Source organism: Armigeres subalbatus, chromosome 2, assembly GCF_024139115.2.
Source record: "Armigeres subalbatus isolate Guangzhou_Male chromosome 2, GZ_Asu_2, whole genome shotgun sequence".
NCBI lineage: Eukaryota > Metazoa > Arthropoda > Insecta > Diptera > Culicidae > Armigeres > Armigeres subalbatus.
Genome location: NC_085140.1, coordinates 273,941,492 through 273,966,482, shown reverse-complemented (window position 1 = coordinate 273,966,482; position 24,991 = coordinate 273,941,492). Strand labels below are relative to the sequence as shown.

General features: G+C 40.9%; 1 protein-coding gene across 1 annotated transcript in view; it reads left to right on the top strand.

Moving 5' to 3' along the window:
- The first annotated feature begins 466 nt into the window (after nucleotides 1-466).
- Nucleotides 467-24,991, top strand: part of LOC134216364 (uncharacterized) — a 119,149-nt gene continuing 94,624 nt past the window's right edge. The window contains exon 1 of the mRNA XM_062695270.1: nucleotides 467-1,495. The gene's annotated coding sequence lies outside the window, so the exon portion shown is untranslated. The remainder of the gene's footprint in view (nucleotides 1,496-24,991) is intronic.

Below are 24,991 nucleotides of genomic sequence, written 5' to 3'. Positions count from 1 at the left end.
GTTGCGTTCCCCTAGTACAACTTTTCAAATGAGAAAGACTCCATCTGCACTACTAGGTGAATCAATCCGTTGTTTTGCATATTGTATGGTTATCATAATCACACCTTGATTGCATCAACACAACGTAGGAGCATAATCTAAACCCATTTTCCAAAAGAATTCAAAATTCAGCATCTTCTCTCGTGGAAGCAAATTTTCTCTCGCTACAAGCGTCCTGGTACCGGATCCAGAGAACCGGGGTTACTGTGGAAATCGACGATGGATGTAGCAGCAAAAAGGTATACCACCGACGACGACGACGACTTCTACTCCCGGCTAGATACACTCTGATGATGATGGTGGCGGCGATGACGACGCCGCCGTTGCTCTCTCGAAGCGCGTGAACAACAAACATGGAAAAACAGAATCACCGCTGGCTCCTTCGAATCATTAGTCTTCCGAGCTCGGAACGGCAAGCATCGTTTTGGCAGTTGGTGCTCGATTTCCAGTCAGTCAGGTTGGTGTGTTTTGGTTCTGGTGGAAAGTGTGATTCTGTACGCGATTTGGTTAAAGTTCTTGAAGAGATCAGCTAGGATCGATCGATGATCAAAGAGTGAGATCTTACTCTAGTATATTCGACCGAATAAAAAAAAAACTTTGTTGCCCGAGGCAGACCATAGTGCGCGAAGCATAGCTCGCAGATTATAAGGAAAGCGCCGGTCGTTGTTGGATCAATTTCATCGGTCCTAATTGCGCGAAGAAAGCGGCGATTGATTCAAAATAAATAATACAATTTGATTCGGGATGAAACACATTTGCGATCTGCGGTTTCTGTGCAAAGTGCGATCGAACTGCCCCAGTGAATCGTTCGGAGGAAGCTCGGAAAAGCAATGTTTTGCTTATTAATGTAATTTCGAAGAAATAAGCAGCGCCAACGTTCTATTGGCTGACGACGGAGATGAAGTTCTGATGTACATTGAAATCGAAAATCCCGATCCAATCGAATAGACCTCCACTTCAGTGATTCCAGTTGGTAACATTTTAAAACATTTTAATCGATCTTGTCGGAAACGAGGAGGAAACGAAAAAAAAAAACGAACGCCCGGTGGAACTTATCATGATCGGAGTGATAATTTGCTATTTATTGGGAAACATAAATAGAGCAAATTTATAGTTTAAATCTTAATCGACTGGTGGGATTTTCCTCAAGTGAAAACGACTGCCCGAAAGGGAATCGCAGAATAGCAAAACAATTATAGCAAAGCTAATGAAAGCATTATGATCGGCGATATGATGGATTAGCGATTCACGTGCTAACTAATAGTGAATGATTTAATTGCCATCTGTGCTTGATGTGAAGAAAAAAAAAACTGTTTGAAAGGGGAAATAGTCAGCCTAGAGCGGGGATTGTTATTGTGGAAAGTGATTTTTTGAAGTATATGTGTTAAATTAGGTAAAGCACCTAACGATTGATGATCATCGTTTGAATACATTTCCGGATCAGAAAAACGAAAAGGTAAGATTTATAGCACTGGATTAGAAGATGATGAAATAATTTTATATTTTTAGCAGTGACGTGGGAAATATTTAAATTGTCCCCTTTAAGCACTAACAATTTTAAAATTGTTGTAAATGTAGGAAGAATTGATATAAATGCTATTTTTGAGGTGAATTGAGGAATATTTATTGGTCTGAGCAAGATTATATGAATAATATTGAAAAAGATTTTACATTTATTTGAGTTAATTCTAATAAATAATTTATCGAGAATGATAATAATAAAACAGTTTTCTATGCAACTACATAGTTGCAAACATATATAGTTTTTATAAGCTGTACATTGCATAAATACTACGAGCGCTGGATCGAGTTTTGCAACGAATTGTAAAAAAGATGAGACAAATTGTAAATTGCGTTGAACAGATAAAATTACCAAAAAATCTGTAAATTGCAATAGAGGAATGAATTGTCAGTTTAACTGAGGGATCGGTAACATTCACTGAAGAAAAATTGCTTTTCATGTACTCGTGATGATCATAGAACTGTATTAGTTTAGAAAACAAATTACCGAAGACATTTTTTTTTACAGGAAACGGGTTTTTCTTTGGTTCGAATATAACTTGCACAATTTTTTAAAATACTTATGTATCCATATTTTATATGAAGAAAAAGATGTGAACCTTCTGTGACTATTTTTCCGAGCAATTCCGTGTTCGTATTTTATAGCACCTACGCGCTAAGCACATATTGAAAAATAAATTATCATTTATCTACAATTTCAGAAGAAAATGACAATCACGTTTTTTTTTAACAGGATCGAACTGAAAGGGCATGCAATATGGCGTGACTGATGTTATCTACTGATCACAGTTTACCGAAATTTCAGCTAAATTGGTTGCCAAAATCGGTATTTACCCTGCTTTTTTAAAAAAATCGGTTAAACGTTTACTGGTTTAGGTAAATCCGTTTAGAATTACCGATATTTTGTAATTTTGTTTACAGTTCTCATCTGGTTAAATATTTAAATTGCCAATAATCGATCATTTACAAGAATCCAGATCTGAATCGGTGAAATGATTTTCCGTAGTCAGAATCTTTTTTTTTATGTGTACGTCTTATGCTTCTGAACTATGAAATAGAAAAATGATTGTTTTTGTTGAAGGTCATTCAGTTCAATTAAAGTTAATTGCCTATATTCCGGGGATTAAACTACCCGACTTGGACATTAATTTACAATGTTGTGAAAACTCATATGTGAATATGTACATTATGTGGAAAATATTGATTTAAAAATGTATTGGATGTAACCACTTTCCCTTCAATGGGACTCGAACCCACTACGCCACGACCCTCAGTACGCACGACTAAGCTACGAAGGACCTCCGTTTGCCTTCGAAACCTAGTGGCTACTGAATGAGCTGAGATTCCCAAATTGGACGCATAGTCTGAAATTGTCAGGTTTCCGGCCGTGGACCGAAGCGAATGAAAACACACTGAGGAAAAAGGTTCAGTGCCACGATTTCGATTTGGAATTTCTCAACATTTTTGTGTTTCAAGATTTTTATAACAAAACACTTTTTACATAATTTCAATTACTCCTTTGTATAGCCAAAAAAAAAAAACAAATCCCGATCTATGCCTTTTTTCGTGCTCTACAGTTGGTATGATCCTTTAATCATTAAGTGGGATTTTCGAAGACACTCGAAGTTACATTTCCCAGAGTGTATGTAATTAAGAGTGGCGACATGTGCCGCATTTGACAGGTCTCCTGCTCGTTTGGAACACGATTTTGTATGGGAATGACAGATGAATTTTGTTCCAATTCTGACAGTGTCGCCACTCGTAATTACATACACTCTGACATTTCCATTAACCAGCATGGATTTATGCCTGGTAGATCAGTTTCTACAACCTTGATGAAATTCACATCAACGTACATGACACAGATCGAGGGTTTACAGATCGAGTAAACAGACCTTAAAACTGCCTTTGATAAGTTTGGCCATCGTATACTACCTATGATCGTATATGAGTTCCTCATTTCTGGATTTCCTATTCATATGGGACAAATATGCGTTTTGGGCAATATCCGGGTAAGTCCAGGTGAGATGTCACTCCGAGCACGGAAGAACAACAAGTTTAAAACATGTTGTGTTACCAAGTTCAAAACAAGTATAAAGCCTAGGCTGACCAGATCATTTCGGTGAAAAAACGGGACAAACACACATGCAAAATGGGACATGTCAAAAAACCTTGTGACAAAATCCAAGAGCTGTGGAAATTTCAAAACGTATGGGCTTAAAAGGCTTCCATTTTTCCCGGGAATCAACTTCCCGGGCACGGGAAATGAAGTAATAATTTCCCGGGATCCCGGGAAATAAAAAAACTCTCGAAACTAATTCAAAATCGTAGTTTGAATTTTGTCGTAAAATATGATTTTGAAAATATACATTCGACATCAGGGAGGCTTGCTATTTTGTCCTCAAATGATGAAAGAGTTGTTGAAAGCCTGAGAAAGTTTTTGTCCAGTTCGAAAAGCCTAACTCCTTCTACAAAACGTTCGCCATGTCATAAGTATCAGCATCTGCTCTTGCTTAAGAGTAAGATCTGCAGTGTCCTGATGAGCTCCACTATGTGCTTCTTTTCAATATTTTTTCAAAAACTTTCAGGTTGTATCCGTATTTTTTTTTTCAGTTTTTGGATAACGACGGCTTCGAGAAATTCTCTTCTATTATCGTCAAAATATTCCTATCATGAACTATTCTTATACTCGACGACTTTTTTTAGTTCATAGAATCTTCTGGTCAACTTTGAAGGATAAACCATTTTTATTCTTGTACGTCCGCTTGAACACATTTTATATTTAAAGCAGATGAATGAAATACCTATTTGAAATGAGAATTCTTCCATTCGAAATAAAAAAGATCTTTCAGGCGAGTGCTTGATTGTCGTACTTTAATGATCCTGACTTTAACACTTTTTTTTCCAGTCAAACTTTGCTTGAAATGCCGAACAGCACCTAGAACGCATATAATTGCAAAAGTTTTGCGAGTATTTGTTGTAAGACAGTTGTAATGATCGCATAATAAAGACCTAAAATCTGTTTTCCATCAAGATCTGTTATAAAATATTCGAATTAAGTATTTCAGAAATATCGCAAAATACAAACGTGTCTTCGGAATATGAGTCTGTTCGGGAATCGAATCAAAAAGCATTGAAGGTATTAAAAAAACATTGGACAATAATAGGACAAACCTGCCAAAGCGGCCACTGCTATTGCCTGAATATCTGCGAACATTATTGGTAGCTCTGCTGTTTCACCACAGACACTAAAAAATAGTCAAAGTGCCCTGCCTAAAGCCGGACTGGGCATTAGAGATAAGAAAAAATTGTTTTAAGGAAAAAAAATGTCAAAATACAAATGCGGAAAGAGTAATAGGGTGGGAATTGATTTCCCGTGCTAAAATCCTTTTCCACGAATATAAGTGAGGGAAAATTTGTGGATAAGAATAACAAGAATCTCAACAAGGAAAGAACATTAATAAAAAGTAATTTTAATTATTTCCAAGAATATGGTTGGCGTATGTGAATATAGGGTGTCCCAGAAAGTATAAGCACGATTTAAAAATAATATTATGACTTTGTTTTTAAGAATTATTGATTATTGTTTCGCTTTTATGTCTTTTACTATGCTTTGCTGCTGTTCAGTATCACTTTTCCCAGATCCTTTTGATCATACGCTAAGGAGTTGGATATTGATTAGATGGTACTCATTAGCTTCTGCACGGACCATTTGTCAATGATTTAGGCTACATTTTCAATCTTTTTTACAAAGTTATGATGGGGTCCGCTTCCTTGACATGATTTCACAAATGTGCCTTTGTCAAAGTACAAAAAGTTATAATAGGAATTTCCTGGGAGTGGTTTAGAGAACTTATTTCCTTGAGTACGGATTCGACACTTTTTACTTTGTACCAGATTACCGTGTTTATCGCGTAATTCACTGAAATCAAAACCGTTCAAAATAGTGCTGGATTATGATGCTTTCGGATAAAGTAAAGTAACTGCCGCTACAAGAATTCTTGAATGTACACATCAACTGTTATTGCATCGATCGATTCAAATGGATTTGAAAGAATTACACACTTACAAATTGCTTACAAAATCATCGCCTTTTTATAGAATTTTCCTTAATAAACATGCTTATCAACATCGTCAATACTTTACCAGTACGGACCATGTCGAAATGGTTCCATGGAAGTATTTTATAACCAATCTTCACTCAAGGTTTATCATCATCATCATCGCCTTGCATAACGATCTTTCACACAAATGTTTATCGTATAACTTATGGGCCCATATTCGGACATATGCAGCATGCTATTCACTTCTTTTTTTATCTTTTTCTGCGTCCTGAAAGTCCGTAGTTTTGTGTTATGTTCGGCCGACTTTATTCTTCGATGTTCTTAGGTTTTTTTTTCAAATATTGAACAACAGAACCATTTTTATCGGAAAAGATTGAAAAATTTTCCGATCGAACATATGGCTCATAGGGACCGATTTACGTTCAGATTTTTTGATGCCCTGAAATGCACACCATACTTCCGAATCGCATTGCAAACTGCTCCTATGCTCTAATTTTCTATTTTCGTCTGACTCTGACTCAGTAAATGTTGGGAATAGTGCATCATTTGTGCAAAGTCTGTTTGCGCTTTTCAAGGAAAAAGCTTCGCAATCCCATAAACACGTAATCAAATGGCACTTATGAATTACAGAGCAACAAATTATAACGTAAACAATGATACTCAGTAATTACCTGTCATTTAAAATTTATCTGAAAACAATAGGAGTGCATCAAAATCTTGCTAATACTTTCTGAGACATCCTATAAATGACAAATCTAATAAATTCACAGATATTTTTGATCGAAATTGATTTATATGACGCTAAAAGTAGCCTCACACCTCGGGAATCTAGTCCATTGAGTTTGTTCACACGTGCTTCCAAAAAGGCGGAACTCGCGCAATTTCGCCGCGAAAAGTAAAACAAATGGCTAATATATAGACTGCTTTACGACTCGAACTCTCGGAGATTTCTGCCGGATTGTATTTTAAATCGGGCCGAACTTCTAATTTTCTATAACAGAATCCTATAAATCCCGCCCCAAACATACTTACTTGATACTTGATGGGCTACAGCTCTTCGATGAACCTACGCCGAATGGAGCATTCTTCTCCACTGGACTCGATCCTGGGCCAATCGCTTCCAGTCGCCCTGAACATTGAGCGCCCTCAGGTCCTCTTCGACTGCAAAACGCCATCGTGTACGCGGCCTTCCACGAAGCCTGCGGCCTCTTCCGGGTTCTCTACTAAATATTTTCTTCGCTTGACGTTCTTCTGGCATACGAACAACGTGACCAGCCCACCGTAGTCTGCCGTGTTGAATAAGCTTAATAATAACCAGCCATTTATACACCTGGTACAATTCGTGATTCATGCGGCGCCGCCAGATACCGTTCTTCTGTTTACCGCCGAGTATTGTCCGCAGCACCTTACGCTCAAGCACTCCGAAAGCTCTCCGATCAGCCTCCTTTAACGTCCATGTCTCATCGCCGTATAAATCCACCGGAAGAATCAGAATAGTATACAGCGCGAGTATTGTTTTCGTTTGCAGGCTACGGGACTTAAGCTGGTTAGCTTAAGCCCTATTTGTAGCTGCAATACACCTTTTCACCTCGCGGGTAACATCATTATCGCACGTCACTAATGTTCCAAGATACACAAATTCTTCTACCACTTCAAACTTTTCACCATCCAGCACCATTTCGCTACCACCACCACCAATGAACCCACGTTGATTGCCAGCGACCAAATACTTCGTTTTGCTGGTATTGATCGTGAGTCCAATCCTCGCTGTCTCCCTCTTAAAAGCCTCTTCCACGGCACGGCGATCAATCCCGATAATATCGATATCGTCCGTAAATCCCAGGAGCATATGCGATTTTGTGATAATGGTACCGCTTCTTTGCACACCAGCTCTCCTAATCGCTCCCTCGAGCGCTATATTGAACAGTAGATTCGAGAGTGAATCACCCTGCTTTAATCCATCTAAGGTAACAAATGACGTCGATATTTCATCCGCAACCCTTACACTTGATTTCGATCCGTCCAACGTTATACGAATCAGCTGTATCAGTTTCGCCGGAAAGCCATGTTCAAGCATAATTTACCATAATTCATTCCGTTTCACTGAATCGTACGCCGCCTTGAAATCAATAAACAGATGATGTGTCTGCAAGTTATACTCCCGGAATTTATCAAGGATTTGTCTCAGGGTAAACATTTGATCCGTCGTTGATCGGCCCTCACGAGGGAGTGAGGTTTTTCTTTGGGAAATTCTTCAAAAATTCTTGGAAAAATCCTCGGATTTTTTCGAAATTCTTCGAAATTTCCTCGCGACATTTTTCGTGATTCCTCTGAATATTCTTCGGATTTTCTCTGAAAAATCTTCGGAATTTCCTCGGAAAAATCATCGGATTTTCCTCGGAAAATTCTTTGGAAAAATGTTCGTGATTTCCTTGGGAAATTCTTCAAAATTTCCATAGGAAATTATTCAGAATTTCTTTGGAAAATTCTTCGTAATTTCCTCGGGAAAATCTTCGGAATTTCCACGGGAAAATTCTTTGGATTTTTTTTGGCAAAATTCTTCAGATTTTCCTCGGGAAACTCTTCGGAAAATTTTCCGTTCCTTGTTCGGGATTTCCTTGGGAAATTCTTCGGAATGTCCTTGGGAAATTTTTCGGGATTTCCTCGGGAATTTTTTTTTTCGGAATTTCCTCAAAAACATCTTTGGATTTTCCTCGGGAATTCTTCGGAATTTCTTCGGGGAATTCTACGGAATTTGCTCGGAAAAGTCGTTGAGCTTCTTTGGGAAATTCTTCGGATTTTTTTTGGAAAATGCTTCGAAATTTCTTTTGGGAAATTCTTTGGAATTCCTTTGGGAAATTCTTCGAAAACTCCTAGAAAAAATCTTCGGGATTCCCTCGCTTAATTTTTCGGAATTCCCTCGGAAAATTCTTCGGATTTTCCTCGAGAAATTCTTCGGAAACTGTTCGTAATTTCATTGGGAAATTCTTCAAAATTTTCTCAGGAATTTCTTTGGGAAATTCTTCAGAAATTCCTGGATTTTTTTTGATTCCCTTGCGAAATTCCCTTTGAAAATTCTTCGGATTTTCTTTGGGATTTTTATCAGAATTTCCTCGAAAATTTCTTCGGAGTTTCCTCGGAAATTTTTTCGGAATTTCCTCTTCGGAAATTCATCAGAAAATTATTGTTCAGGATTTCCTAGGGAAATTCTTCGGAATGTCCATGGCAAATTCTTCGGAATTTCTTTGGGAAATTATTCGAAAATTCTTAGGAAAATTCTTCGGAATTTCTTCGGGTATTTCGACGGATTTTTTTAGAAAATTCTCCGGACTTTCCTAGGAAAATTCTTCGGAATTTATTTCTTTAGGAAATTCTTCGGAATTTCTTTCGGGAATTCTTCGAAAGTCCCTGAAATTTTTTTTCTTCTGAAAATTCTTCGGATTTTCGGAAATTATGTTTCCTTAGGAAATTCTTCGAAAATTCCAGGGAAATTTCTTCGGAATTTCATCGGGAAATTCTTCGGAATTCCCTCTGAAAATTATTCAGATTTTCCTCGGAAAATTTTTCGGATTTTCTTTTGGAAATTCTTCGGAATTTCCTCGGGAAATGTTTCGGAGTTTCTTCGAGAAATTCTTTGGCATTTCTTCGGGAAATTCTTCGGAATTTCCTCTAGAAATATTTCGGAACTTGAGGAAAAGGAAAGGAAAGCTGAGTATAAAAGGCCGTTTTTTCAACTATAGCATCATCAACGTGCACTGCCCACACGAAGGGAGACCCGACGAGGAAAAAGAAGCGTTCTACGCACAGCTGGAGCAGAGACATACGATGGATGCCCACTGCGGGACGTCAAAATCGTCATCGGTGCCATGAACTCACAGGTAGGAAGGGAGGAAATGTATAGACCGGTCATCGAACCGGATAGTCTGCACACCGTATCGAATGACAATGGCCAACGATGTATAAACTTCGCAGCCTCCCGCGGAATGGTAGTCCGAAGCACCTTATTTCCCTGCAAAAATATCCACAAGGTCACATAGAGATCACCCAACCAAGAAACGGAAAACCAAATCGACCACGTTATAATCGACGGTAAATTCATCTCCGACATCACGAACGTACGCACTTACCGCAGTGCGAATATTGAATCCGACCACAACCTCATTGCAGTATGCCTGCGCTCAAACCTCTCGACGGTGTACAACACCCGTCGAAGTCGGACGCCGCGGCTTAACATTGGGTGGCTACAAGACGGAAGACTAGCCCAAGAATGCGCGCAGCAGCTGGAAGTGGCACTCCCAACGGAAGAGCAGCTAGGCGCAGCGTCTCTTGAAGATGGTTGGAGAGATATTCGATCCACCATTGGTAGCACCGCAATCGCTGCACTTGGCACGGTGCCTCTGGATCAGAGAAACGACTGGTACGACGGCGAATGTGAACAGTAAATGGAAAAGAAGAATGCAGCATGGGTGATATTGCTGCAACACTGCACGAGGGCGAACGAGGCACGATATAAACGGGCGTGGAACAGAAAAAACTCGATTTTGCAGAGGAAAAAGCGCCAGCAGGAAGATCGAGACCGTGAAGAGACGGAGCAACTGTACCGCGCTAATAACACACGAAAGTTCTATGAGAAGTTAAACCGTTCACGTAAGGGCCACGTGCCACAGCCTGATATGTGTAAGGACATAAACGGGAACCTTCTTACGAACGAGCGTGAGGTGATCCAAAGGTGGCGGCAGCACTATGAAGAACACCTGAATGGCAATGAGGCAGACGAAGATGGCGGTATGGTGATGGACCTGGAAGAACGCGCGCAGGACATAATTTTACCGGCTCCGGATCTCCAGAAAATCCAGGAGGAGATTGGCTGGCTGAAGAACAACAAAGCCCTTGCGGTTGACCAACTATCAGGAGAGCTATTACCTAGTCATTACCAAGATTTGGGAGGAGGAAGCTTTGCCGCAGGAGTGGATGGAAGGTGTCATGTGTCCCATCTACAAAAAGGGCGATAAGCTGGATTGTAGCTACTACCGCACAATCATATTGCTGAACGCCGCCTACAAGGTACTCTCCCAAATTTTATGCCGTCGACTAGCACCAATTGCAAGGGAGTTCGTGGGGCAGTACCAGGCGGGTTTTATGGGCGAACGCTTGTTACCGTACAACTGGAACCAATACCTTTTTCCTAATATTGGGAACCCGGTTTATCTCGTAGAATAAAATATTTTTAAGAAAAATATGGAAAAAAATATATATAGGTTGTGGCAAATTAGTTATTTCAGATTTAAGCAATTATTTAGACATTAACCTTAAAATCCCTTCATCTCCTCCCCTGAAACCGCCCATGTTTCTGAGGATACGTCTAGCATCTCTATCTACGTAGTTCACCATCTACAATGGTGGTATTCCTGCTTTAGTTCCGGAGATAATGAAGAGAGGGAGAGAAAGAGCAGATTGGTCTAGGAGACGAAAAAAAGGAGTCCGCGTCTGCTAGTCAAGAAATATAGACGTGATAAGGCAAGCAGAAAAAGTTTTTCGAAAGATAGCCCTTTTTGTGGGCCTCGTGGTAAGAGTTCGAAGTGCGTTGAAGTGACGGGTGATAGGCTTCTCAGTAAATTGTGAAGAACGTTCGAAGAATAGTCGGTGTTGCGCAGAATTCGCCATTCGTATCGCCACAGCGTGGTTCCTTTCTGGAGGCGAAAGAAGGAAGAATCGGCGAGCTCCGGGCTGGTGATCGACGAGCTTTCGTTATCGTCGAGCCACACGCAACGGTAAGCGGCAACCACAGTCTTGGAGGTGAGGGCTCTAGTGAGGTCCGCGGGTTCGCCCCGCTTGCTAGAGTTCAATATCCGATGCGTTGCCGCCCCGTCTGTGAGCCCGAGAGACGTCGAATAAGAAGAAGACTGGCTGGATTCATCCTCGGAAGGTCGACCGAAGAAGCAACTAGCGCAATCCGCCCTCGAAACACGCGGTAGCCCAGCCGTCATCGATTTTGTGGCAAAAACACTCCATGTGAAGTGGCCGTTTAGCAACGGCTGGCGCCCAGAACCACTTAGGGTTCTCTCCGCTACGAATCAAACGATCCAGTCACCCGTGAGATGGTGTGTGACCATCGGACCAGCTAAGCTGCCTGTCATCCTCGACGTTCCGAAGCCACTCGTCCGCCAACAAAGAACCACAAAACCAACGACGCTACCTGCATGTCCGAAGTAATCCACCGAATCCCATCGAGCCGTGTCAGGCTACTCCTGGACACCGAAAAGACCACCGAATACTGCTACCCTGCCGAACCAGTTCACCGAGATACTCGAGACCATTCCAACCGGCCGTGGAGGGCCTCCTGTGGGCCAACAAGTAAACAGCGAACCGGCGACCCTGCTCGCTGTTCTCGAAGCACTCCATCGAAGGCCACTCGTGGTGGCTGCCTACAACGACGCAAGTATGACGATCCTCTTCTGCTCAGTTGAGTTAAGGTGCTTTGGTACGGCCGCAACGATGCTTCCTCCTTCCTTCCTCTACTAACCCAAACCTAATGTTTAAATAAAAACATAATGTAAAGCCTACTCTCATGTGTTCGTGCCACTTATTCTATGCAAAGATAGACCTGGTTTCCCTTCATTTGGCTGTCTTAAGTCCATGTTGTTTCTAGGTAAAGGTAAGGGTAAGTAATCCGAAGCAAACAGAGTGCCGACCCTGAGAGAAATGGCCGCCGGCTAGCAAAGCGAAAATTACACGCTCCACCACGGAACAGGTGTTCGCCATTCGCCAAGTACTGCAGAAATGCCGCGAATACAACGTGCCCACACATCATCTATTCATTGACTTCAAAGCCGCATATGATACAATCGATCGGGACCAGCTATGGCAGCTAATGCACGAAAACGGATTTCCGGATAAACTGACACGGTTGATCAAAGCGACGATGGATCGGGTGATGTGCGTAGTTCGACTTTCAGGGGCATTCTCGAGTCCCTTTGAAACGCGCTGAGGGTTACGGAAAGGTGATGATCTTTCGTGTCTGTATTCAACATCGCTTTGGAAGGGGTAATACGAAGAGCAGGGATTAACACGAGTGGTACAATTTTTAATAAGTCCATCCAGCTATATGGCTTCGCCGACGACATTGATATTATGGCACGTAACTTTGAGAAGATGGAGGAAGCCTACATCAGACTGAAGAGGGAAGCCAAGCGGATCGGACTAGTCATCAACACGTCGAAGACGAAGTACATGATAGGAAGAGGTTCAAGAGAAGACAATGTAAGCCACCCACCGAGAGTTGGCATCGGTGGTGACGAAATCGAGGTGGTAGAAGAATTTGGGTACTTGGGCTCACTGGTGACTGCCGAAAATGACACCAGCAGAGAAATTCGGAGACGCATAGTGGCTGGAAATCGTACGTACTTTGGACTCCGCAAGACGCTCCGATCGAACAGAGTTCGCCGCCGTACCAAACTGACAATCTACAAAACGCTAATTAGACCGGTAGTCCTCTACGGACACGAGACCTGGACGATGCTCGTGGAGGACCAACGCGCACTTGGAGTTTTCGAAAGGAAAGTGCTGCGTACCATCTATGGTGGGGTGCAGATGGCGGACGGTACGTGGAGGAGGCGACTGAACCACGAGTTGCATCAGCTGTTGGGAGCAGTGTTGTAAAATGTCATTTGCATTCGTTTGTATAATTTTCCCAGAACTTTTTTCAGAAGTTAGCTATTGATTCTTGATGTATGACGAACTTATAGCGCTTAAATGTGGCTACAACTTTGTCTAACAAGACATTGCTGTAAATATGTAATCTGGGGCGTGGGAGGCAAAATGTCATTCAAATGACATTATGTCAAATGACACGTGACATTTTGGAGAGTTTTCACTCTCCTGCCTTAGATGTTATATTTAGAGTAATGTACCCTTGACCAAAAATATAGCCTTACTCAAGCTTTATGAGTACATCTAAAATTATGATGTGAATTTTACTTCTGAAGAAAGTTATTAACAAATTAGTCAAATGACATGCAGATGACATTTTACAAGCCTGGTTGGGAGAACCATCCATCGTTCACACCGCGAAAATCGGACGACTGCGGTGGGCCGGGCACGTAGCCGGTGAAAATGGTTCTCGACAACGATCCGACGGGCACAAGAAGGCGAGGTGCGCAGCGGACAAGGTGGAAGATGACTTGCGGACCCTCCGTAGACTGCGTGGTTGGCGACGTGTAGCCATGAACCGAGCCGAATGGAGAAGACTCTTATATACCGCATAGGCCATTTCGGCCATAGTCTGAATAAATAAGTAATAATCGTGGAATTCTTTCTAATTACTGAAAAATCCACGGGGATTTTTTTGGAATTTGTGCAAAAAATTCTATGAAATTTCTCCGGGAAATTCTTTGGAATTGTTTCAGAATATTCTCCGGATTTTTTTCGGGATGTTGTTCTAAGGAAAGTTTCCGAAATTTACACGGTAATTTTTCGAAATTTTCTCGTAGAAATTCTTAGAAATTTTCCCTGTTTTTTTTTTAAAATCCTCGGAAAATCCTATACAATATCCAGCGTCGTTATTGAACATTTAAGATTGAAGAGTTCTCGAATGGTGCACATTGAGGTTGGAATGCAAAACTCATGCTCTCATGTTTTGCTTTCCTGTGCATTACGGAGGAGCAACTACGAAATGTACGGCAATCATGCTCCTGCTCCTATTTTAATATTCCTCCTCTTATTTTAATATTCCACGCGAAGCTTTTAGAGCATAATGCAAAAATGCTCATTTTCGTATTTTCAACAAGCATCCAAATATCTAATGCTTTTGAAATCGGATTCGAAATGACACATACCATCATTCGCGGCTCATATGCCGTTAAGCTAAGAGTTCAAATCGCGGAGGTATTATTGTAACGAAGAAAAACGTGACAGTTTGGTAATTTGGGCGTTCTAACAAGCGTAACTGTTGTTTATTTTCTACATGTAATGAAACGAAAGCTTATTTTATCAATCTTTAGAAAAAGCGGAAATGGAACGGCAACGCGAGTGCTATCTTTGCTGCGATGCTTGTATCGGCCAATATTTTACATTGGTATCGGCCTAATTACAATAAAAAATTAATGAATTTTCAAAATATTTTTTGAGAAGCATTTTTTTAGCAATATTTTTGTTTTATGAAAAAGATCAATTGCTATTCTCTCAACTTAGGTTAGACGCTTATTTTTGGCGGATGTTTGGCATGCCCATCCAGTTCGTCGACTCAAAGCGTCGTCGTCATATACTGAATACAGTATAAGGGTCCCGCACCCACGACCGCATCCCAGTACCGGTTATGATGGTTTGTTTATTTTGTTTATTATTTTTATGTTCTCAACTGTTCGGCTTTTATCGCCCCTTACTGGAAATCAGGTTAGGCGTGCTACCGGGCGGCGGGACGGAATCACGCCGCTCGCGTTTTTCATATTTATTTGGAGCCTATCACTTACTTACCCAGGATGAAAGCAAAAACGCGTGTTCTATTGATTTGGCAAAACTTTCACACGCAGTCCGGAGTCTTGTAGTTTATGCTAGCCGACTAGCCGCGCACATAAGCTGAACCACCTTACATTCTGTTATTGGCGCGGAAAAAAATCGCTGACGCATGGCGTTATTCGGTGTGTTTGGTTGTTGATTTCAAATATTTGGATAGTGTTTCACCAAGCTATTTATTGGTGGCCATTTGTCTATAAAGGAAATATGGCTAATCAAAATGACTTCTGGATTTGTAAATGAGTTTCGGGAATTCATGGACTATTGAAAGAATTTCTTTTCTATCAAGTTACAACATTGTTAAAAAAGATTTCGAATTTGTTACGCCGTGATATTGAATGATAGCCTATTAGCAAACCCATAATCGAAAAATATTTAACTTTACCAACAGATAATTTCGAATCCAAAGACCAAATGTAAAAATATAATTCCAAAACCAAAATCAAAGTACTATTAAACAAGGTAATGGAAATTCCAAATATACAATTCTTACAAATTTTATTCAAATAACTAGAAATCTTCACACAAAACAGCATCGAGAAGAAGCAAATAATATGGAAATGCTAATATCTGCTTCCATACTTAGACGCACATTTTTATGAGAGATGATTCCTCTTGAAGTGGAAGCTTGGTAGAAGGTTGGTCGATTTATATCGTCCACTTCATTAAAAATTCTTCATGACTACCGTATCCTAACGGAACATCAAATTTATACAATCACCTCTAATATTGTCATGAAAATGTATATCAATGTTGAGAAGATGATCAGCATTTTCATGTAATTGTAAGCTGCGTTTAACTTCACTAATCTACTTGATCTAATTAATTAATCAATCAGAACTCCTTAACTTCAGATTGCAATTGTTTGGTAGTTTCATCCCCTGCTTTCTAGGAGGTCCAATTATAGTTAATCGATTTAACTTTCAATGTCGAATATTCAAGCCCGGTCCTTATCCTTCAAACATTATCGCGAACTTTGCACGACAAAACTGGCATTTGCGGTTTGTGAATTTGATATGCGCCGCCGATGCACCACCACACCATTGCGTGGCTTCCATCGCAAGAACCGGATGCTGCCAAAACAAAAATCGCAATTCATTTTCTGTTTGGCAGCTCCGCTCCCGGAAAAGCTCCATTAATCATCTTTATTTCTTCCCGAACCGAAAACCGCAAATGGGATCTTAATAGTGTCATCGATCAATAAGACCCTCCTCGTTGGGGCGGGTTGTGAGTGTTGCCATGTGGCGAGGCGGGTGGATCTTGTTTTGGCACATTAATTACTAACCCGATTGAGGCTACAGAGCGGTCTGCTCGGCTAGGATAGGAAAAAAGAAAGCTTCATTAAATTATCGCTGAAGATGTGGAGGTAGATGTGTGTATTACCTTGCCCCAAGTCCCAAGTCAGCTTTTTTTTGTTCGCGCTCTCGGAGTTTTGGTGGTATGAGGTAATGCTTTTTACGATACGCCGTGCGCCTCCACGTGCTCCGCATAAGGCTGTTGGATGGGGGAGCTTCGATTATAATTATCTCCATCTTGCCGCGCAGCTTCTCTCGGCTCCTTTCCGAGCCGTCCAGATCGGCGGGGAATGACCACTTTTAACAGCTCAATTTCGTCAGTTCTTGTGCAAGTTGGGGAGGCGCGTGCTCCCACTTACAAAACGACAACCCTCGTTGGATCGCCCATTTACCCATTTATTAATGGGTTCAAGAGATTGGTATAGCAACACAACTGGTTCAATGTGCTGAAGAAAACTCACCGAATGATCGGAAGTTTTTTTCATTTGCCATTCAAACAAGTGTTTCTCAATTCAGCGCGTCTGGTATTTTGACTCGGTTTGATTGCATTGACAATTACACCTTTATTGCTTTATTAAAACCATCAGATGGTGGTTTCCAGTAACTTTTTTTAAAATTATTTTTCCAGCGTAATTATTATTTTATTTACTACGATTTCTTAGTTCTTACGATTAGTAACTCAATGCTGCAATTGTAATTTTTCAGCATGTTGAGAATCCCTGCCGCAGTACACCGAATCGGGATTGAGAAAAATTAACGTATAAACAACTGTTGATTCATTCATAAAAGTGATCGCGAGACAAATATTGTGTAGTGTGCTACACTTAACAGTCTCCCACTCTTCTGATTTTTTCATCCTTTCTCCACCTTTACTACGGTCGCCACCGCACCATGTATTAAGAATCTATATACTGGTTTTGTCACATCACTGCACTCACTCCGCTGGCTGGGTTCCTTCCAGCGTCGACGATGTGTGTTGAAATGTGCTGATGGACGGTTTCGCGGGTCCGATTCGCCGCGGCGGGTTTGACTAGGCGTTGCGCGATCATGCGCTTAGGAACGGAACCGTTTCACAGAATCATGAAATTTATTTTGAAAACAAACCAATAGATGCCTTTAGAACTGTGGAACGATGGACATGGGAGCTGCAAGGGACACACGGTGGTTTATTGACATATCGAGGCACGGTGCGGTGCTGCGAAGTTGATTCATGCGGTAAGTCCAAATGGTTGTGAATGGACGTTGGTTTTGTGATGAATGCGTGCCGAATCCGGTTCTATTATTTGGCTTGATAAACATAAGCTTATTAATTGCAGTGTCAATGTCAATCTGCGAATTTGATTTTGACTTGCTGTATTGATTGAAGAAGATTGATGGCACTATTCTTCACTGGATAGAAAGCTTCTCAGAAGTCAGATTTAAACAATTTATATGTAATATACTATAGTAGGTAACATATTTAACAATGATCAAACAAGTGGTAATTAATACACATTTCACAGGTTAATAAACAACACGACACAAAACACATCATTTTGAATCCTAAGTTGTGATTCTGATTACAAAAGTAGGTATGCTTTTGTAGTACCGTTTGAGTTGGTAGAATCTGGAGCCGTTGGAATGAGACGGCTTGTCCAAATATATAGATATTCGAGATTGTTCATAGTATCGATTCAAACAGCTTCAATAAAATGGTTAAATCTAAATACATAAAAATGAATTTCTGTCTGTCTGACTCTTATAGACTCGGAAACCATTGAACCGACCGGTAAAAAAATTGTATGCAAGGGTTTTTGGGGCCAGTTAAGGTTCTTAAGATGATTCAAGAACCGCCCCCCTTTGGAAAGAGGGGATCCCATACAAATGAAACATCAATTTCTTCATAACGCGAGAATTAATCAAGGAACTAAATCTGGCATGTGGAGGTTTTGGAAAGAAAGATATAATTCTGTGGTGGTGCGAAGCCCCCTCGCCCGTAACTCGATAACTAATCACAGAATAAATCAATTTTAGGCGAAACGAAGTTCGTCGGGTCTGCTAGTGGAACATAAACGTTGATGTCTTTGAGCTCAAGAATTAGGAAGCTTGTGAAGTAACATATTTTAGAAAAAAAAAAAAAAAAATAGTTTCAATATGGCCTTGTTTACAAATTTTACGACAGCTCAAATGCTTTATCCATGACATGTACAACCCATCTCAGGATGGTGGCATGAATTATACTAAAAATATTAATGAAATTTTTAGATGATATTTAAGGCTGAATTTCGAAAAGCCGTGAAAGAATATTTCGTGCGATTTATAAATATTCTGAGACTAAACTATTGGAGTAGTTCTCTTGAAGATTCTAAAAACAATTCCTGAATAATTTTCTATAGAAATGCTCAATTTAATTTCAGTTTTATTTATTCTCAATGACACTTTAGATTCCATAATTTCTTCAGGGAATGTGTCCCGGTGTGTCTAGGAAATCTTGCATAGTTATTATATCCACGCACAGAACGTGATGTAACACTTGTGGTTCATGCAATCGAAAACAGGACCTTAAATTATGCCTTTTTGTCAACCGGTTTCAGCCTCGATACTGGTCATCTACAGGACATGTAGATGGCTGGCATCGATCACGAAACCGATCGACAGAATGTAAATTTTGAAAATCCTCCATCGATTGTTATAACCACCATGTGTTGTGTCCAGTCCCGCGTCACGTTTTGTTTGTGCGTGATTCTAAGATGGTCCGAAAGTGAATTAGATAGTTTTTCGCCTTAGGAAATGTCTTCCGGTATTTGTTTGAAAATTATTCCAGTGATTTCTTCGGGATTTCTACAGGTAATCTTTAGGAATGTTAGGATACCCTCTGGAATGTAACCTTCAGTTATACCTTTGGGATTTTGTCCTGGCCTTTCTATAGAAACTATTCTAAAAAAATAATTAGGAAACTAAGCATTCCAGGAATTCCTTCAGAATTTCTTCCAAAATTCTTTTGGGATGTCCTCCTGTTATTGGTCTCGGAACTCGCTCGGTAATTTCTCCAGGGTTCCTCAAAACAATCCTTTGACATTGTCATCAGACTTAACTTTCTTCGTGAATTCCACCAGAAACTCTGAGGAACTTCTGAAGGAATAGATGATAGATGAATTTCCAGAGGAATATCCGTAGGACTTTCCGGAGAAATTCATGGAAGAACTCTTTGGAAGAAATTCATGGAAGAACTTTGTAAAAAAAACTGGAGGATATTTTAAAGAAATTTATGAAGAAAATCGTGGAGAGTTATTGGAGGAATTCCAGTCCCTTCTAAATTTACATACATTTTTTTTCTAAAGGTATTCAGTAGAAGTTTCGGGAGGCATTCCTGGAGGACTTCCAAAAGAATTCCTGGAGGCACTTTTGGAGATTTTCTGGAGAAATTTCCAAACATTTCTTTGTGAATTTTTCCAGAAATTCTGAAGAGTAAAAAAAAATGATGAAGTTTGTCCTTCTGGAGATATTTCAGGAGGAATTCCTGGGGAGTTTCCAGAAAAAATCCTGGAGGAATTTTATTTTACTTCTGAATGAAATTTCGAAGGAAATTTCCGTAAACATTTCTGGGGGAGTTTATGGAGGTATTTCTGTAAGAATTTTCGAAAACATTGCTGGATGAAGTTCCAGTGAAATTTCTTGAGGAATTTCTGGAGAAATTCTTTGAAGAACTTCGGGTGGAAATCTTGAAGGAATTCTTAGAGAAACATGTGTTGGAATCTCTCATTTCCGGAGAAATTCATGGAAGAACTACTCTTTGGAAGAAATTCATGCAAGAACTTTGTAAAAAAAACTGGAGGATATTTTAAAGAAATTTCTGAAGAAAATCGTGGAGAGTTATTGGAGGAATTCCAGTCCCTTCTACATTTACATACATTTTTTTTCTAGAGGTATTCAGTAGAAGTTTCGGGAGGCATTCCTGGAGGACTTCCAAAAGAATTCCTGGAGGCACTTTTGGAGATTTTCTGGAGATCATTTCTTTGTGATTTTTTCCAGAAACTCTGAACAGTAAAAAAAATGATTTGGAGTTCCTGGAGAAGTTTGTCCTTCTGGAGATATTTCAGGAGGAATTCCTGGGGAGTTTCCAGAAAAATTCCTGGAGAAATTTTTTTTTACTTCTGAATGAAATTTCCGTAAACATTTCTGGGGGAGTTTATGGAGGTATTTCTGTAAGAATTTTCGAAAACATTGCTGGATGAAGTTCCAGTGAAATTTCTTGAGGAATTTCTGGAGAAATTCTTTGAAGAACTTCGGGTGGAAAATTTGAAGGAATTCTTAGAGAAACATGTGTTGGAATCTCTGGAAGAATCCACGGAGGAATTGCTAGAGGAACTTGTGGTGTAATTCCTGGAGGTATTTTCGGAAGAACTACTGGACGAGTTTTCGGAAATATTCTTATAGAAAGATCCGGAGGAATTCCTGGAGAATCATCTAAAGCAGCGGTTCTCAACCTTTATCTTGAGAGGTACTCCTTGAAGCTTTTGCATTATTTGAGGTACCCCCTTTTTTCTGTGAATAAAAATAAGCGTAACTTATAAGAGACATGAAAAATGGACCTTAAAACTAACGGGCCTAACGAGCTTTTTCCATGAAGTTGGTTGAAATTTCCATTATTCCGTGAAGCTTCCCAATACAAATTTAAGTTAAGTATTATCCTACCAGGAAGGTTCCGATCCACTTGAAGGAGGCTTCCAGGCCTCTTGAAAGAAGGCCTCCGAGCCTCTTGAAAGGAGGCTTCCGGGCCTCTTGAAAGGAGGCTTCCGGGCCTCTTGAAAGGAGGCTTCCGGGCCTCTTGAAAGGAGGCTTCCAGGTCTCTTGAAAGGAGGCTTCCGGGCCTCTTGAAAGGAGGCTTCCGGGCCTCTTGAAAGGAGGCTTCCGGGCCTCTTGAAAGGAGGCTTCCGGGCCTCTTGAAAGGAGGCTTCCTGGCCTCTTGAAAGGAGGCTTCCGGGCCTCTTGAAAGGAGGCTTCCGGGCCTCTTGAAAGGAGGCTTCCGGGCATCTTGTAAGGAGGTTTCCAGGCCTTTGAATGGAGGCTTCTGGGCCTCTGAAAGGCAGCTTCCGGGCATCTTGAAAGGAGGCTTCCGGGCCTCTTGAAAGGAGGCTTCCAGGCCTTTTCAAAGGAGGCTTCCGGGCCTCTTGAAAAAAGGCTTCCGGGCATCTTGTAGGGAGGTTTCCAGGCCTTTTGTAAAGAAGCTTCCGGGCACGTTGAAAGAGGCTTCCGGGCCTCTTGAAAGGAAGCTTCCGGGCATCTTGAAAGGAGGCTTCCGGGCCTCTTGAAAGGAGGCTTCCGGGCCTCTTGAAAGGAGGCTTCCGGGCCTCTTGAAAGGGGTATCCGGGCCTTTTGAAAGGAGGCTTCCGGGCATCTTGAAAGGAGGCTTCCGGGCCTCTTGAAAGGAGGCTTCCGGGCCTCTTGAAAGGAGACTTCCGGGCCTCTTAAAAGGAGGATTCCGGGCCTCTTGAAAGGAGGCTTCCGGGCCTCTTGGAAGGAGGCTTTCGGGACTCTCGAAAGAAGGCTTCCGGGCCTCTTCAAATGAGGCTTCCGGGCCTCTTGAAAGGAGGCTTCCGGGCCTCTTGAAAAGAGGAATCCAAGCCTCTGAAAGGGTAGGATCCTAGCCTTTTGAAACGAAGTCTTTTGAAAAGAGGCTTCCAAGCAGCTTTCAAGGAGGCATCTGAGAAGCGTAGAAGGAGGCAAACAATCCTTGTGCAATAAAGCACCTGACTTTTTCAAAAAAAAAAAGAAACTGGAGGAACTTCCGGAGGAACTTCCTGGAGAAACTTCCGGGGGAACTTTTTGGAGGAATTCCGGAGGAACTTCCTGAAGGAACTTCTTGGAGGAACTTCCTGGAAGAACTTCCGGAGGAAATTCCTGGAGGAACTTCCGGAGGAACTTCCTGGAGGAGCTTCCTGGAGGAACTTCCTGGAGGAATTTCCTGGAGGAACTTCCTGGAGGAATTTCCTGGAGGAACTTCCTGGAGGAACTTCCGGAGGAACTTCCTGGAGGAACTACCAGGAGGAACTTCCTGGAAAAACTTCCCGGAGGAAGTTTCTTGAGGAACTTCTTGGAGAAACTTCCTGGGGGAACTTCTTGGAGGAACTTCCTGGAAGAACTTCCGGAGGAACTTTCTGGAGGAACTTCCTGAAGGAACTTCCTGAAGGAACTTCCTGAAGGAACTTCCTGAAGGAACTTCCTGGAGGAACTTCCTGGAGGAACTTCCTGAAGGAACTTCCTGAAGGAATTTTCTGGAGGAACTTCCTGAAGGAACTTCCTTTAGGAACTTCCTAGAGGAACTTCCTGGAGGAACTTCCTGGAGGAACTTCCTGGAGGAACTTCCAGGAGGAACTTCCTGGAGGAACTTCCAGGAGGAACTTCCTGGAGGAACTTCCTGGAGGAACTTCCTGAAGGAACTTTTTGGAGGAACTTCGTAGAGGAACTTTCGGAGGAACTTCTGGAGGAACTTCCGGAAGGAACCACATGGAGGAACTACCTGGAGGAACTTCCGGGGGAACTTCCTGGAGGAACTTTCGGGGGAACTTCCTGGAAGAACTTCTGGAGGATCTTCCGGAGGAACTTCCGGGGTAACTTACGGAGGAACTTCCTGGAGAAACTTCCTGAATGAACATTCTGGAGGAACTTCCTGGGGGAATTTCCTGAAGGAACTTCCGAAGGAGTTTCTGGAGGAACTTTCGAATTAATTTGTGCAGGATCTTCCTGAGGAATTCCTGGAGGAACTTCCTGGGGAATCCCTGGAGGAACTTCGGGAGGAGTCCCTGGAGGAACTTCCGGAGAAATTCCTGGAGGAACTTCCGAATGATTTTCCATGCACTATATTGAGTAATTGGCGTAGAAAATCCTTTAAGAATTTCCTAATAATGTTGAACGAAATTATTGAATTAGCTCGGAGAGGGTTTCACGAGGTATTCCTGTAGGAATTCCATTATGATTCCAGGAAGAATTTCTGGAGGAAGTTTAGGGATAAAGGAGAATAAATTTCAATTCCTTTATATTTTCAAATTGTTTTTAGGATTACAATTTCAGTTGGGATAAACGAAAGAAGAAGGGTATTCTTGGAGCTTTTAGCAGATACATACAATGGAATTTTTAAGGAACTTCTGGTGGAATCCTCTGGTGCTATGATTCCTTTGCAGAACTTGACAAAACTTTTAGAGAACTTTTCGATGTATACCTGGAAGAAGTTATAAGAATTCACTGACCTTAACATTCCGGGACTCGCTTCATTCTTGACCGCTCACGCAGTCCCGCATGTGTTGTGAACGAGAAGCGTGCTTTTTTCAAACCTGTTGTACTTTTTACAACGAGTCCCCGAAGGTTAAGACATCGAGGACAAAATTTTAGAGCAAAACTAAAAAACGCACAAAGTTTTTTTTAAACAATTCTTAGGTTAGGTAATTCTTAGACTAGTTTTTTTTTTGCATCTGAATGATAAAGAAAAATAACAATTCTTAGAGGCATTACGACAATTTTATCGATTTCCATCACTGCTCAGTAACCGGTTTTCAAATTTTATCGAAAAAATTTGGAATAATTATAAAAATGTATTGTAAAATTACTTAAAGGTATTTTGAAGAAATATAAGGAGATTTTTCAAAAGAGCTCACTCAGGACATTTTGAAAAAAAAAACAATAATAAATAGTAATACAGTTGAAAAAAAAATTATAAATTTTCCATTAAATTACATACAATTTATTCATTATGCCGTTGTTCTGCAAGTTTTTGAACAAGACGAAAATTATTCACCAAGGGGCTTACATTGTCACTTGAGGTTGGTAGAACAAATCCCAATTCGGTGGTGCATTTCATTCGAAAAGCTGAACTGTGTTCGGGAGAAGCTGTTAGTCAAACAACGGCGCTCATTCCAATAGCGATACGCCATAATGACATACACAGAAAAAAAATAATGAAAACTAATCAGCGCGTAAAAAATTAAGACGTGGAAAATGACACATTAGTCATAAATGTACTACAACAGATTATATGAGTGATTTTATTAGTGAGGCCATTTTGCCCCAGGGGTGCATTTTGAACCGTTCTCCCCTATGTGCATTACTTTCATGTAAATTTCAACAACTTTTCTATCTGTGTAGCTAGAAAAAAAGGGGAATATATAACAATAGATCATAAAAATGGTCGCAGTTGTAAAATGCCCGACAAGGAAAAAAAAAATCATTTCTTACACAGACTCAGATATAATTTCTTACAAATTGTTTCCTATACCTATGATAGTCGTACACTCCGTGTTGGTCAGAGCAAAACCAAATGTTGAATAATATATCAGGCAGCTCGGTCTTGGGCCATTAGTCAGCATTTTTGTATCCTTGGTACAACTCGCGATTCATGCGTTTGCGACATTCGATTTTTTTTTCATGTCAACGATGTTCTAATTTTGTCCGTGTCTGTAAGCTGCGAAACTTCAGCTGACTAAGCAAACTAGTGAATGTTCTACTTGCAGCCGCAACACGTCTTTCCAACTCGCGGCTAACATCAACGAGTGTTCGAAGTCATGAATTCGTCAACACCCTCAAATCGCG